This window comes from Corvus moneduloides, chromosome Z, assembly GCF_009650955.1.
Source record: "Corvus moneduloides isolate bCorMon1 chromosome Z, bCorMon1.pri, whole genome shotgun sequence".
Classification (NCBI taxonomy): Eukaryota; Metazoa; Chordata; class Aves; order Passeriformes; family Corvidae; genus Corvus; species Corvus moneduloides.
This window is the reverse complement of record NC_045511.1, coordinates 33,576,696-33,592,519: the sequence shown is the minus strand read 5'-3', so window position 1 is coordinate 33,592,519 and position 15,824 is coordinate 33,576,696. Positions and strand designations below refer to the sequence as shown.

General features: G+C 39.8%; 1 long non-coding RNA gene across 1 annotated transcript in view; it reads left to right on the top strand.

The window, feature by feature from the left end:
• Positions 1-11,607, top strand: part of LOC116438443 — a 60,321-nt gene extending 48,714 nt beyond the window's left edge. The window contains exons 2-4 of the long non-coding RNA XR_004237742.1: positions 2,152-2,286; positions 5,234-5,428; positions 10,003-11,607. This is a non-coding gene — a long non-coding RNA (uncharacterized LOC116438443). The remainder of the gene's footprint in view (positions 1-2,151; positions 2,287-5,233; positions 5,429-10,002) is intronic.
• The last annotated feature ends 4,217 nt before the right edge of the window (positions 11,608-15,824 follow it).

Below are 15,824 nucleotides of genomic sequence, written 5' to 3'. Positions count from 1 at the left end.
CCTTCTTGTATGTGTCCTTGGTGGAAGTGCAGCTATATGTAACTGCATTTTCATCTTCGGGGTTATACTTCCTTAAATATAGCAGCTAACCCTCCTCTCTGAGGGAAACTAACTTGGCCTGCAAAATGCCTGTCTCCTATGTAACTGCACTTCCATATGTCAGAGGGATTTCACCCCTTTCTATTTTGCAACCAACTAATTGCTACATTTTCTTGGTATTGTTTAACTGAACTAGTTTTCCCAAACCCAATGTTTAAGGGTTCCTTTTCTGTGTATTTATCTCTGGACAAATTTTCTGATTCTCTCATGTGTAAGAGAAAGATGTCTTAAGAAAAAGGAAAACCCAGCATTTCTTAACTTGGCCAAATTTGAGTCCAAGCATGTATGGTTTAGCTGATTTTCAAGGCTGCCTTCAGTAACTTATAATGGGCAGTAGCTTCGCAACAAAAGGGGCCATTAATTCTTCTGTTAGTAAGTTACTGTGGTTAAGCATGAAATGCGATGAATCCAGTGCTGATATTATAGAACTATTGTTATTTTTAAATACCACGAGAACCAACTGTGAAGTTCTCCCACTAGCTTTGACAGGAATTGAACCATGTTTCCAGCATGCTGACTGGCAGAGAGGCAAGATAAATTGTTTGGTGAGTTTGACGGCTTAAGTTTTCAGAGGTTACTGTAGACATCAGATTGGTATCACAAAAATTTTTGTTTCTGGAATTAGAAGTGTAAAGAAAAGTACTGAGAAAGATACTGATTTTTTATCTGACATTTGGGGAAAGTTGAAAAAAATCATGTCTCATGATGTTGCTTAGAAATTGTTCTGTATTTGCTCACAGGACTGCATGGACCATCTGACACCATCTTAAGCCCAGGGCAGCCTCTAAGAGCTGAACAGTCCTCAAAACTGGCTTTGCCAAGAGGCCTGCCAGCTTTTGTATGCACCAAGAGAGGATTCAGAATGCAAACCAGCTTGTTTGTTCTTTTTTTTTCTCCTCCAAAGCACTTCTGTGTCCAATGACTTACAGGCAGCCTTGCATGACTCCTGCGCTGGGGCAGAACTCCTCCCTCCTACAGTTCCTGGAGAGAATGCTTTACCACAGAGACAACAATCAAACAATACATTATTTATGGATCTTGATATGTGAATTTGGGGGTTTTGAAGAAAGTAAAGGTTTTGAAGCAGGATCAGTTTCATTTCTCTTCTCACCCTTAGTCTTTGTCTCCTTCTATGCTTGAGTCAGACCTGAGCTCCAGCTCACTCTACACAGTGTCAGTGAGTCACAGAATCATGGAATATTCTGAGCTGGCAGTGACCCATGTGGATCATCACCTCTGACTCTTAAGCGTAAGGCCCATACAGTGATCAAACCCACAACCTGGATGTTATTAGCACTGTGCTCTGACCAGCTGGGGTTGGTTCAGTCTTCATGCCTAAGATGATAAATTGGATGCTGTAACATATCCAGCCTTAATAACTAAATTCTTCATCCCTTGCACGTCCAGTTAATTAAAGAATTGTTTTAAGATTTAGATTGCTAGTTCACTGCTTCCAGGACTATGTGAAATGTTAGGACTGCTCCAGGCTGAACTTTCTCTGGGTACTGAGCAAAAGCCACTTTTTCATGGCTGTTTAGTCTATTTAAGGATATATGCACAGGTCTACAGCAGAAGTGATGCAAAACTCAAGCTTGATAGACTTAGTATTATTTAGGAGACCCTTCTCAGTTTTGCCTTGCTCCAACAGCTCTTATATCTGGGGATGTACTGGGTTTATTTAGGGAGGAAAAAAATAAAGACTCAGAAGTTTCTTTTGCAGAATCCTCCTCATGCCCTGGCATTTTGACTAACATTAAAGTCAGCAGGGCTGCATCTTGGTTATTTACTGAGACAGGTCATATATTCACTCTGAATTGCTTTAGTACGAAATTTAGATCTTGATCCTGATTGAAAGGGGGATTATCTATAAAACTGACTGCCATATATAATGATGAATAAACTAAAACTGCATATATTAATAAAAAAATTAACAATAAATTCACCTAAAACAGCAGGAGGAAGATTTTGCTTGTGACAAAATTATAAGGAAACATTTGTGATTGCAGAGAATGAGGCTCATTTTATGTCTGGAAATACCTGGATATTTTCTAGATATCTCCTAGCCATGGCCGAAGAGTATCAATCTCAAAGTGACATCTACTGCAGAGCATTTGTAATGTATGAAGAAGTATTTGTTGTTGGAGAAGCAGAAGCAGGCTAACGTGAGAGCTGTGAAGATGTTTAAAGGTGAGGTAACAAATGGGTGTCTCTGGATAAACGCTTGAAATGGAAAGATTAAGCAAGCAGTCAGCCAGTAAAAACCTGCAAAACTGTATCTTTCATTTGAATGTCTGGAAGAAAGTCAGTTTGGGAAATGATAATACTTCTGCATTCCAATAATGACTGTGCTATGTAGTTATATATGGTGGTGCTGCTAGGATAAAACTGATGCAAGATATTCAGCACTGTGCACTAGGTATGTAAAATGCACTGCTGTGCTGACCATTAGGAAGCACATTTTGGCTGAATCTGAGAAACAAGTAAACAGTAATAAAAGGTTAGACACATGTTCACTCAGCTCAGGTTTTGCTCTGATTTTGACTAACGCAGTCCACGCTAAGGCCTGATGTGTGCTCAAAGCAGCACCATTAGGTCAAAGTGAGAGCACCAGGTAAGCAGGACAGGAGCCATTGCACAGCCACGACCGCCTACAGCTTGCTGGCCAGACAGAATTTGTTGGTCTGGTTTATTAACACTAGAAAAGTCTGTGGGTAGACATATTCATCAAAGGTAAGGTGCTCCATGTGATAAGAGCAGTAACCATAATGACTGCTTCTACACGGTTAAAAGGGAGAAGATTTCATTTTAGTGAAACTTTTTCATAAACCAGTAGCTGCAGACATGGTTATCTGGGGGATGATACCTCGTCACTGTAACCCAGCTTAATCTTTAGCCTAAATCCAGTCCGTACTTCCAGTAATGAATCTCCTAAAGCACAAAGCAAGGTCTCATCTCACAAGCTATCCTCCTTGAGAAGAATTTCATGGCCTAATCATCCTCAAAGCCAGTGCTGAGACCTCTGTGTACAGCTAGCCAGTGCTATGTCTAGATGCCTTCATTTAACTATAACAATTTAATTATTTGGGGAACATATGGCATTTAAAGCTGAAAGAAAATGGGTAAAATGTGCATATATTCCTTGTCGGTGACTCTAATAAATCGTTGATACAGACACAAGGATAGCACAAGCCAGGGGATAACTGCTGCTCAAAGTCCTCATTACACATGTTGCCAAAAGTCTGACTGGACCTGGGAGAAGTCGCATGCCACCATTTCTCAAGCTGTGTTGTTCTACTACATCTATGTCTCTTCCAGGGCCAGGCTTGCTCTCCCAATTTAAGAAGGCTCTGACTAAACAGGTTCTGCTCTCCCATGCTTTCTTTTCCCATGATGGGTTTTCCGTTTAACATGCTAAGGGCTGAGAATGTTTTTATATAGATAGATAAAAATACAAATATATTTTTATATCTATATAAAAATTGTATATATATATAAAAATATAAATTGTTTGTATATATAAATTATTTTTTGAATATGTTGAGGACATCTTGAAAGAAGTTGCACGCCTATATTTAGAAAGCTGAAATAAAACTTAAATGAGTATTTTTGATCATCCACTCCAAAATTTTCTCCTACAAAAAGACTTTCTACTTGTCACTGAAGGTTACTGTTATCCTACATTCATAATACAGAAATGGAAATAATAATAAAAAATTTACATAGTTCCCTGAGGTTTTGCACTAGAAACAAGAAGGGCTTTTTATGGCAGTGGAGGCAGCTCTGCTTGGGTTTGCAATAGCTACTTTGAAGAAAAAAAAAAGGAAAATGAGAAAAGTAGCAGACAAAGAACAAGGGAATATCAATGAGGGTGAAGTAATGCCAGAAGTAGCTAGGGATTACTTGAGACTGAACTGAAGTGATAGGCAAGTATTTGTGTGACAGACTTTCTGGTTAAATTATGAACTTTTGGACCCTCAAGGATTAAAGTTTGGACACCGACTATATAACCTTGATGCATTATATTGGTTGTACCCAAGAAATTATTGATGTCAGTGACTGCTGTAGATCTCTCAGTCACAGAAAGGATTTGTGCAAAAACCTATGGAGCTAAATTTCTCTTCTCTGGAAACGAAAGGAAGGCAGGATGTTAAACTGACATCTACCGAAAATGTTAAACTGACATCTACTGTTTTTTAGTAGGCATTTATCTAGAAGAAAATTAGACCATGTGTGGGAACAGGCATGGATAAGGGCCAATTTCTTTCATTCTGGAGAGAATTAAAAAGAATCTGCCCTTATACCTGTGGTCCATTTACATACATGTGGCACATTCAGGAAAATTTTGGTTGAGTCAGTTGAAGTGGGATTCAGGTTATGTCACTTCTAAATTAGAGCCTTAAGATGTGATTTAAAAATTGGTTCTCTGCTTACAGAAATAGAGAATTTGTGAATATTTTGCAGACAAGAGAGAGGTCAGCTGTCTGGAAGAATGTGGGCTGGCAGCCTCATTGCTGCAGAGCCTTGTTACTCTGTCCCAGGAGCCTCTGCCAACCTCCTCTTGTGCCACAGCTGCTCTGCAGTAAAAAGAAGCCCAATCAAGGGCTTAGCTGCTCACAGAGATCATGAGTTACCTTCTGCTGTTCTCGTTGCAATAGGCTGGAATCTCAGTCCAAATGCTTCTTCATTACTGTGTCAAGACATGTAATTAATTATTCATTAACTTTTCATTCATGTAAAATTGGTTAACACTTGAAGACTGTTTAGATGGGCTACTCATTCTGGCTTCTGTGCTATGCCTTGGGGAAGAGAAGTAGGTGTTTATTAAACAGAATGACTGTGTATGCTTCAAAAGGAGGTTTCACAAAAACAGGTTCATTGTCTCTATGGGGATGATCTGCTCTCTGAGGAGTTGTCCACTTTGACATGACTTTGCAGTGAGGCACTGCTAGCTGGGGAAAAAAATTCATGCTGTAAGGAAAGCATTTGAAAGCTTTTCAAGATAAAAATACAGATGGAACACATATCCTCTGAAGACATTTGTAAGGTATGAGAAATGCAAACTTAAAGTGTGCAATTGTTTCAGGAGTTCAGAAGATGCTGTGGTTACTCTTGTGATTTTTTTTCTTCCTTTTAGCTAGCTCTGTAGAGCAGCCCATCCAAACTTATCCTGCTGAGCATCTGCTTGTGAAACAAGTCCATGACTAAATGCCATGAAGGGAGTTGCAGACTTGAGACTACAATTTTTACTGTTTTTAGCCCTTGTGAAGGCTGCCTGCTCTGTTGTGGGTGACATCTGGAAGCACCAGACCAATTGTTATCATATTTAGAGGTGAGTACTGGGTCCTCTGTGCTTTAACAGTACAGCCCAAAATCTCTTCTTCCAGCTGGATGATTATTCTCTAATGAGAGAGATTATCCTTATTGCTACATTAGGATGGAAACATTAGGCCTCATGTTTGCAGAGAACATGTGGGAATGAGCAGGAACTTCACATTATATGTAGACGCCTTGTTTTCCCAGCTCCTTAACAGAACAACCTCTTTGTTCTGACAGTCTGGAAAGTCTGATGTGGCTGATTTAGAGCAGAAAGAACAGAGTAAAGTTTGAAGGATAAAACCAGAAAAAAACCCCAGATGAGTCAACTGCAGGAATGGACACATATTCTTTGTCACATCGTCTCTAAACTGTGGTTGTTTAGCCTGGAGAAAAGAAGACTCAGAGGTGACCTTATCACTCTCTACAACTGCCTGAAAAGTGGTTGTAGTCAGGTGGGGTTGGTGTCTTTTTCCAGGCAACAACTGACAGAACACGAGGACACAGTCTCAAGCTGCACCAAGGGAAATTTAGGTTGGATGTTAGGAAAAAGTTTTTTACTGAAAGTGATAAAGTTCTGGAATTGTCTGCCCAGGGAGGTGGTGGAGTCACCATCCCCGGATGTGTTTAAAAAAAGACTGGATGTGGCAGTCAGTGCCATGGTTTAGTTGAGGTGGTGTTAGGGTTGGACTCAGTGATCTTGAAGGTCTCTTCCAGCCTGGTGATTCTGTGTGTGTGATCTCTTTGCATCTCACATTGCCATGTTTTACTTCTCAGCACCATTACCTTCAGGTTGAATCAATGCAGTGTGATTTCGATCAGGATCTTTTTTACTCATGAGTTCAAGACTTGTTCCTTGACTTTCGTGGACTAAAGAACTGAACTTTGCAAAAGCTGTTGTGAAAACTTAGAAGAAAAATAACTGACAGATAAAAAACCTCTTCCAGTCTAAGTTCTCCATTTTGCCTTTTTCAGTATGTTTCTTTAATTACATTCTGCCAGCTCCTTGGACCATGAGAACTACTGATTTTTAAATGCAAGAAATATTTCACAGACAAAAATTCTATTAAGATTTCTGAACATACCAGACCAAGAGCCAAACAGTCCTTTAATTTAGCATTAGGAATTTGTTATAAAAGCCATGACCATGGTGAACTTGTCCGGTATTAATGAGAATATCCTGTGTTCCCACAGGAGACCCACTGCAATTCAGCAATAATTAATGTACCATTGCAGCAAAGTGTCAATGAGAGGTCATACTTTTTAGTGCTTGTCTTTTCAAAACAATTAAGCAATTAATTACTGTTCTCTAACCTCCTGCTCAGTTAAATATCTTTCTGACAAAAAAAAAAAAAAAGATATTTCTTTATATCCTGTCATTCCTGTCAAATTACCTACCCATTCTCTAAGAATGAACATTTTTCCTGGTATCACAAAAGTCTCATGTGGAAGAAGGTAATTGAAATTAACACACAAATAATTCAGCCTGCAAATTTTGCTGTTAGCAGGTCTTTGGTGGTCGTAATCTAAAATAGCTATCATTTACAAATGGCAGATATTAGTAAGCCTGTGATGCTGCAGAACACTTTCTATGTATTCTTGTGTGCAGTTCTGCAAGAACTTGCTTTTGAATGAATGTTTCTTTTTCTTTAGTTTTGTAACATGTTTTACATAAATGTTTTAAGCCAATTATTTATTATGAGTTTTATCTTAAGCTGATCACTCCAGTTTCTACATTCAGACAGGATGAGAGTGTTCCTAAATGGGCATAAACAGCCACTCTTCACTTTAGTGTAGAGAAATTTGGAAGTGACAGTACAAATCTAACCACCATTTTTTATTCACAGTTTTTGTCTTTGGGGTACGTTTTTTGCATACCCTGAGAAATGTGGATTTGTCACCTGCCATGCATATTTTGTTGCATACCACATAGCTGCAGCTGGAGGAGAAACTTTCTTGCAGCTCAATCACAACTTTAAAATTATGCAAATTCCCACCAGGAGCAATGTGGAGTGTTGCTGTGGTGGAGCAGGATCAAGCTGCCAAAGAAAAAGCTTCTGTTTTCAAAAAAACTGAGGCAGAAGGTATTGGCCAGGAGAGAAGACTGCTTTGCACAAGAGCAGTGGATCTATTGGAAAGCTGCTGATGGAGCAATAACCTCAGCTCTCGAACAGTTTATCCACTGAAGTAATTTTATGGTTGCTTAGCATTTAATCAGTTAAAATGACTAACCTGTGGAGGAAATCTGAGATCACTAGACCATGGTATTCTATAAATGGTCTTGGCACACCTTGTAATTTATCCCAAAAAGAAATGCACTTTTTATAGAGAAATGCCTCCGTTGTGGCAATACATTCACAGGTTTACCTTTGTCTTCAAGGGTATTTTAGCATGGGTCATTTTTCTCTTTTGGCATTTTTTCCCATTTCATGTTTGAAATGTGTATCTGTCTGGAACAGAAAGCCAAAAATTATCTGTCACTGGAGAGGTTTGGTGCAGTAAATGATTATGGAGGCCCAGATCTTCTTCTAGGCAAGTTATTATGGTTGAGGAAGACTTTTCAGTATGAAGAATCTATAACTAATAATAAATTTTACTAAGCCACAGCTCAAATTTGAGAGTGAAATAGGATTCCCATGAAAATTTTTTCCCTGCAGCACTTTTTCTGCCTGAGTAAATGCTGTCTCCTGTCTTCTCTGTTTCTGTCTCTGGCAAGGACATTTGTGCAGCTGGATACCTGAACCGCGTGCAGTACCCAGCATTCATATGGATATCTAACTGGGGGAGAATGGACAGAACATGCTCTGCAGAGACATGCAAATATTTACTTGAACCATCAATGTGCTAGATTTTATTACCAGAATAAAGTCTATATGTGTAGGATACCTGAGTCACCAGCAGTAAGAATGCAATTTGCCTAAAGTGAAAATATTTGTAAAACTGTGCTAATTGCATATGAACATACTGATGTTTTTAAAATATATTTAAATTTATTGATGCATGGAGAACAGACTCTTTCTCCAGAGCATCCAGAATAATCAGAGACTTAGACACACGTCTTAGGTTTAAGCTTGTCAATTTTGGTCTTCACACTGGGTTACCTGTGCTTGGGGTACTGATATTTGAAGTATATAGTTGATTTACCTGCTCATTTTCTCTTTGAAGCAGCAAGTAGCAGGGACAGGACACCTAGCTTTTCATCTGTCTTTCCTGTATTTGTGGGTTTGTGTGGCCAGGTGTTGGTAGCAGGGTCTAAAGGAGTGTCTTCCATAAGCTGCTGCAAGAAGCTTCCTCCATGTCTGGCACAGCCAGTGCCAGCCGGCTCCAGGACAGACATCCTGCTGGGAAAGGCTGACGCAATCAGAAATTGTGCTAATGCTTCTGTGATAACATATTTAAGGAAAAGGAAAGGTATTGCACAGGTGTAATTGCAGCCAGAGAAGACCAAAGTGAGAATATGTGAGAGGAACAGCCCTGCAGATGCCAAGGTCAGTGGAGAAGGAGAGACAGGAGCTGCTCCAGGCACCAGAGCTGAGATTCCCCTGCAGCCCTGGTGCAGTCCATGGTGAGGCAGCTGTGCCCTGCAGCCCCTGGAGGTTCATGGGAGTGCAGACATCCACCTGCAGCCCATGGAGGTTCATGAGGTTGCAGACATCCACCTGCAGCCCATGGAGGAGCCCCATGCTGGAGCAGGTGGATGCCTGAGAGGAGGCTGAGACTCCATGGGAGGCCTGTGCTGGGATCTGCAGACCCATGGAGAGAGGGGTCCATGCTGGAGCAGATCTCCTGGCAGGTTCTTTTCTGTGTCAGAGTTAACCAATGTTTTGATCTGGTCACAGAATGAGCATATAATCTACTATTACAGCACTTTGTACAATTTCTAAATTTTGTTCATCTTGTTTCTCAGATTTCTGTATTTTAGTATTTGATTTTTAGAAACTGTTAACTTTCCAACATTATTTTGGTTTATTTTTAAAAGGCGCATCCTAAAATATATTAGAACACTGGTTTCATATTAAATATTACCTTATTTATTGTACCTGTCAGGTCAGTGACACAGCTTAGACTAAGAAAAGATTCAGCTGAAGGAAAAGGACAAGAAGTCTGCCTCAAGATTTTTAGTTCTCGAAGGATACCAGACAATCACATTTCTTTCCCCAGCTGCTTAAGTTAGAATCTGTCTGATCAGCGTGCAAACCAGGAGGGAAAGGCTGAATGGATAGATGTTTTGGACAGCCCCTTCCAGGCTGGCTGAATTCTAGATTTGTTTACTCAAAATATGAAGTAATGGTTGCAGTTATTTGTACAACGAGTCATAAATCTCAAAATGTATGTGCTATCTCAGTACAAGTGGTACAGTATACTTGTGATGAGGTTTGCCCTTCCACCTTGTCCTGTTTATCAGTATTGACCGCAGATGCAGATGCCTGAATCTTGCTGCTTTTCACAGTTCAGGAGTGCCCAGAGCAGCTTGTAGACTGTTTTGTTTCAATGAGGTAAAAGGGCATGGATTCTGTTATGTTAACAAAACAGTAGGAATAGTTACATCTGTCATAGTTAATACAATGTCTCACTTGCCTGTCTTCACAGGACCCAGATTTGTAAATCTGCCTTCTCAAGGGATGTAAAACCACCACTTGCAACAGCAGGTGCTGGACATGTGCAAACCTTGTTGATGCTCAGTAAGGTGCCTTCATGGACAATAATGTAGCAGCCACACTTGACAAGCCTTAAGCCCCGTTATGGGCATTTATATACCATGTATTCAAAATCTGTTGTTCTGCACAATGCATAAATGTTGCTATTTGTTTCTGCTGCTCTGCCAGTAAGAGTTTTTTTTACATATAGGTTTATTTTCCAGTTTAAATGAGTTTTCATCTGTCTTTTAGGGCTTTTGCCATAATGTTTTGTGGTTCTATTGGAAAGAAATTACTTTCTTCAGCAAATACCTGTTTCCCTGATGTTTTTGCTCAACCATAGTTAACTTTGCACAACAGAGATATTTTTCTAAATGATATGTGAATTCTGGATCTTTCTGACCATTTATTTTCTGACAGAAGGTGATTGCAACTTGCAGAAACTGGTCTGCAAGAGGCTAAGATTAGGCAGACACCAACGTCTCTCCTGATTACTATCCCTGCTTATCAGGGACACACAGTGTCTTAACCATCATGTAGCACCTCAGCCAACAGTCTGACTATGATGATCTTGTTTCAAAGGGAAAGCATTTCTGAATACTATTAACTTGGACTTCTTCATATTTTTAACAACCCAAGAAAAAGGAAGGGAACTATTTAGCTGATAGTAAAATTGGAATTGAACACCTTTAATTACAATGCTGTAAAACAAAGATGACATGATATGAGACTTCTGATTTTCTCTTTGTATTTCTTTGAACTTTTCTGGTTTTGCCTGATAGCTCACTGCTCAGCTGCTGGAGTTGCAATATGGAGATCTGCACATAAAATTGTACTAAATGGAAATTATGTTTTCATATATTCTCTTTCATATACTGAGCTCATGAATTTTACATATGCATGAAGAGTGGAGAAGTGGAGAGTACCTGAAGAATATAAAGTACTTCAGATACATCCATAGTTGCAAACATGAGAACTGTAGGACTGTTTACTGCTGATAAAACAAACAAAGCAAATGTGTTTGGCTTTCATGAACTGTTACCTTGATGACTGTATTTTGAATAGCAGTGGATGGCTCTCAGGTAGCTCTGAACTCAGATAAAAAGCAAACTTCTGTATATGGAACAAATCTGAAACTTTTTTTAGTTAATTATCTAATCATGAGTTGTTAGAGGGAGGAGAATGCGCTGTAGGCTTGCAGCTGATGGCAAACATTTTATCTAATTTTTTTTTCTACATTTTTGGTGGTTTAGGTAGGCTTAGAGACAATCTGTGAAATTTAAAAAGCTTTCAAGGTTCAAAATTCTTAATATGTAGGAGTTTCACAGGGAACTGTGCTAATCAAGCCCACTTGCTCCCTTTACCTTACACCTTTTTCTTAGGAGCAGTTTCTCAAAAAATGCAGGTAATAAGTTTATGCAAATACTAATAAATTAGATAATCATGTTGGCATCACTTATAATCAATAAAGGAATGTTTGCAAGGGTGTCATGGGTTAGCAAGCATAGTCCCGGACATGATGTTCTGGCAAAGGGGTGCTTACAGCTTCCTCTGTGACCTGACAGAACCTATCAGCTGGCCAGTTTGAATATGGACAATTCTTTAAGCCACTTAAAGTTGTGACCACGTCTGTGATGCACACTTAAGAATAGAAACTCTGAGGCAGAGGCTCTCTCTCGTTTCCGGCGCTGGGACAGGTGGCTGCGGGCCCCGTGTGGGGGCCAGCGGGCCCTGCCCAGGCCCTGCTTGGGCCAGGCCGGGCCGGGCCACGGCCATCCTGGAGCCGATGGGCCCTGTTCCACCCACGGAACACCCCTCACAGCCCTGCTGTGGGCAGCCGGAGCGGCTCGGCTCCCCCACCCCACCTCCACTGCGATAAGCCACATTCCAGCTGCAAGGCCTAGGTGAGATTAACCCTTTTAGTGCTGTGAAGAGCTGAAAACCTGAGGGAAGAGAAAGAGGAGATGCTTAAAGCCAAAATTCTGTTGTAAAGCTATGATATATCAAAGTATCCTGTTGGAGAATGGTTAGAGGATCAGGGACATGGATCATTGATAAAGGGTACAAATCAATAACAGAACTGTACAAGCAAAAGCCTGCACAAGAAAATGCCTCCATGAGAAAATGCCTGTGTGAGAAACAGGCCTGAGAACTAAAAGGGAGTTTTAAGGAGGTACAGTCGTGTGCTGATAAGATGTACTGACCATGAGAAGGGAGGAAGATCTTTGATCTCTCAAGTCAAAACATAAATAATAGAAGCTTGCCAAATGTAGTCTTTTATCTAACCCAATTATGTAGAAGTAAGAATGCGTTTTCGTAAGTTTAAACTAATTAAAGAACTGATAAGCATGTACTTTCACACTATATAAGTGCCTCTGTATTGCTAATAAATGAAGCTTGCTTTATCAATCACATTGATTGTCTGCATGTCTTCCCCCACCAAAAGTCAGCAGTATCCGTTGTAATTTCATGAAGATATGGGGGGTGGAGTGTTCAATTCAACTCGTAAGCAAAAGCACCTGCGCTGAGATAGGCAGAATCTGACGCAGCTGTAATTTCATGAGAAGTTGAACAGGGAAAGATGGAAGCGATGAGGACTTTTGCTCCAAATGGGAAAGGAGAAAACCTCAGTTCCTAGAGATGCTCCCAAAGATTTCTTAGAGATGAAATGCTCCCAGAGATGGGTGGAAAGAACTTTCGTTTCTGAACAGCTCAACCTTAAAATTGTACCCCAAAAAACTTCAAGAGTGGACCCTCGAAAGCAGTTGTGGGAAAAGCTGCAAGCTGTGGGAAGGGACTCACATGCGAGCAGAGAGACTCCTCCTCCTAAATGGACTGAACAAAGTTATTTGGAAGTGGGCGGCTGTCTTGTTATGATAATGTGTTCATAGCATGTGCAAGAGAGACTCCTCTTCCTAAATGGACTGAACAAGGTTATTATGGCAGTGGTAAACAGACTGAACATCTCAAGGGTTGTCTTTTTACATTGTCAGTGCGAGAAGGGAGGAAGGTGGGGGGAGGAGAAGAGTTCTGAAGGTGTGGTATGATTTTTTTTTCTTTCTTCTTTTAGGTCTGTTAATAAACTTCTTTATATTCTTTCAAGTTTGGTGCCTGCTTTGTGTTTCTCCTAATTCTTATCTCACAGAAGATAAACAGTAATGAGTATTTTGGACGAAACCACTACATGAAATTGGTGTTTCTGCCCGGTTACAAACCCAACCCGCTACAAAGGGACAGAGCTTCAATCTTCTCTCAGTATGTCTGCTGGAGAAACTCTTAATTTGTTCATCTGTCAGAGGAACTAAAAAATCCTCTTCCTAAGAAGCCCAGGTGTGTTGTGGACTGGAACCTGGTCTTGGTGGGAGTGGTTGTGCTTGAGAGGGGTACAAATGCTTCAGCTCTCTGGGGCTGATTGCTAACTGCCTCCGGGGGTACATTAGTGGAATTAAGCACATCTCAGAACTATTTCAGTTCCTTTTTCACCTATGTCTAGCGATATTTTAAGCTTTTTGTAACTGAAATGGGAAATAGTTAAGAATTTTTCAAAGTGTCTTCTTTTTCTGTTTTTCCTTACAGCTCTCACTTCAGATAAACTAGTATTTTTAACTGAGTTTATTGTCCTGCTGGTTTGCTTTTTGGCATTTTCTTACACTGCTGTGAAGTCTCTAGCTTTAAGTGGTAATTTGTAACAGAAATACGGAGTTAACTACCAATTTCCATCTATATGAAGTTCAAGTGTTAATGATCATTGTATGTGCACAGAAAAAGTGTGAGTTTTTTGCATCTCAAAATATGATTAGTACTCATTTTTTCTTCAACAATTGGCAATGAAACATAGTTTGAAATTTCAGGTGCCATGAAAAATGCATACGCCAACTTTCAGAGAATTACCTTTGATTTAACCTACTTGAAAATTTTGCTGTGCTGTAATGTAGTTAACAGAATTATTAAAAGATAAGTAATCAAGTCACTTATGAAATACTTGAAAACAGTTAGGGAGGACTAGGGAGAATGGGTTTCAATAGAAGCTGGAGGTTTCTGGCAATTCTGTTTGCATTTACCACACAGTCCATGCTAGCCATGAATTTGTATTTTTCATTGAGAAATATTTCTTCACACATTTTTTTACTTCAGAATTTACACCCATCACAGTTGTCAAGATTTTCAGCATTCCAGTGCACATCTGTCTCAAGATTCAGAGGCTAGACTTCAATGCACAGAATGTATGATGCTCCATTCTTGCTGCAGCCGCAAGACTAGAACATTTATGGTTGCACTTTAACGGCTAGTTGCAGGTTGATTGTGAATGCCCAGTGCACCACCTAGTAAGGAAAATAGCAGAATAAAAGTATTTTTGCAAATCCATTTTTTCGAACTCTGCTGCTCTGTAAACTTTTAAACTCTGCTGCTTTCGCAGCAAAACAGTCCCTTGAATTGAAGATGGATTTCTTGAGTGAACTGCATTTCCTACCTGCAGTACTTTATATAAACCTAGTTGTCCCTTTGGTTGTGGAAGATACTGATGCAGAAGTTGAGAGATTCTGATTTCCTTCAGACTCCTGACATCAGACAATCAGCTTAGATTTTGTGATTCTGTAACTAGGTCAGCCTGAAAAAACATAGTATTGATTCTTCCTGGGTGGACAGACTAATATGTGAATGTTTGACTCAGGAAAGTTAAATTAAAACCTCTGTGCAAAGGAAGACCTTCCTTGCAGAATGGTGGATATAGATGTTGTGTGGTGGCTTTGAGTTTTCAAGTAAGATGCTGTAACTGATAGAGTGTGTCCCAAGAAGCCCAGCAGCCATTATGTTACTTCAGCAATCTGGTCATGTTGAAGCATATCAATATTATGTGCAATGCTGCTCTGGAAAGACATTGTTTAAGATTATGAATTTGCCATTACATTTCTATTCAGAATAGACAGAAAGGTCCTGCTGCTTTGTGGAATGGGAACTGTGTGTTGATAATCAGGAACAGCGATGTGCATGCAAGCAGTGTGCAGGGGAATGGTGGTGAGTGGTTCGGAGTACTACCGAAGATCCAAAGGCTTCTGTTCCCTCACCTACATGTTTTTGGTAAAGTACATATAAATTGGATATGTTTTGAGTAAGCTAATAAACAGTCTCTGCCTTGAAAACTGAAATATGTATTTCTATATGAATTTGTGGTGGTGACAGTAACTGATTAAAAATGCAATGTGCAATGTGCTGCAAGTCTTGAGGAAGAAAATATATGCAAACAATTAGAAAGAATGAATTGTCATTAGTCACAGCCTATGTGAAATGGAGCTCATAAACTTTCAGTGTCTTAGTTTGCTATCTGCTTTTGAAATGCATTCCCTTCTTCTCCCAGAAAAAAACCATGAAATATTCATCACTAAAGAGGCAGTATGAAGGCAACAAGGAGGTATGACGAAAGGTGCAACTGGTAGCACTATTGCTGCGGGGAAGAAAATAAAAAGACTGATATAAAGTGAGAATGGAGTTAATTCCCTTATCTTCTGAGGTGATGGCCTGCTGCAAAAGATGGTATTTGTTCTATGAAATATTAAATAAGTCTCCTCTCCAGCAAGATCGCAGTATCTGTAAAGAGGAATGAGAGGTAGAAAGCTCTGATAGTTTGCTCTAGGAGCTTGTTAATTGTGGTCTGATTATCTGAAAATCCTTCTTCAGGATTGCTGGAAAGTCCCAGAGGTGCACTTGTTACTGGTACTTTATACAGGAACTGGTTTTTCTTTTCTTTTTTTTTCCTTTTGAGTGGTATCAAGTCTA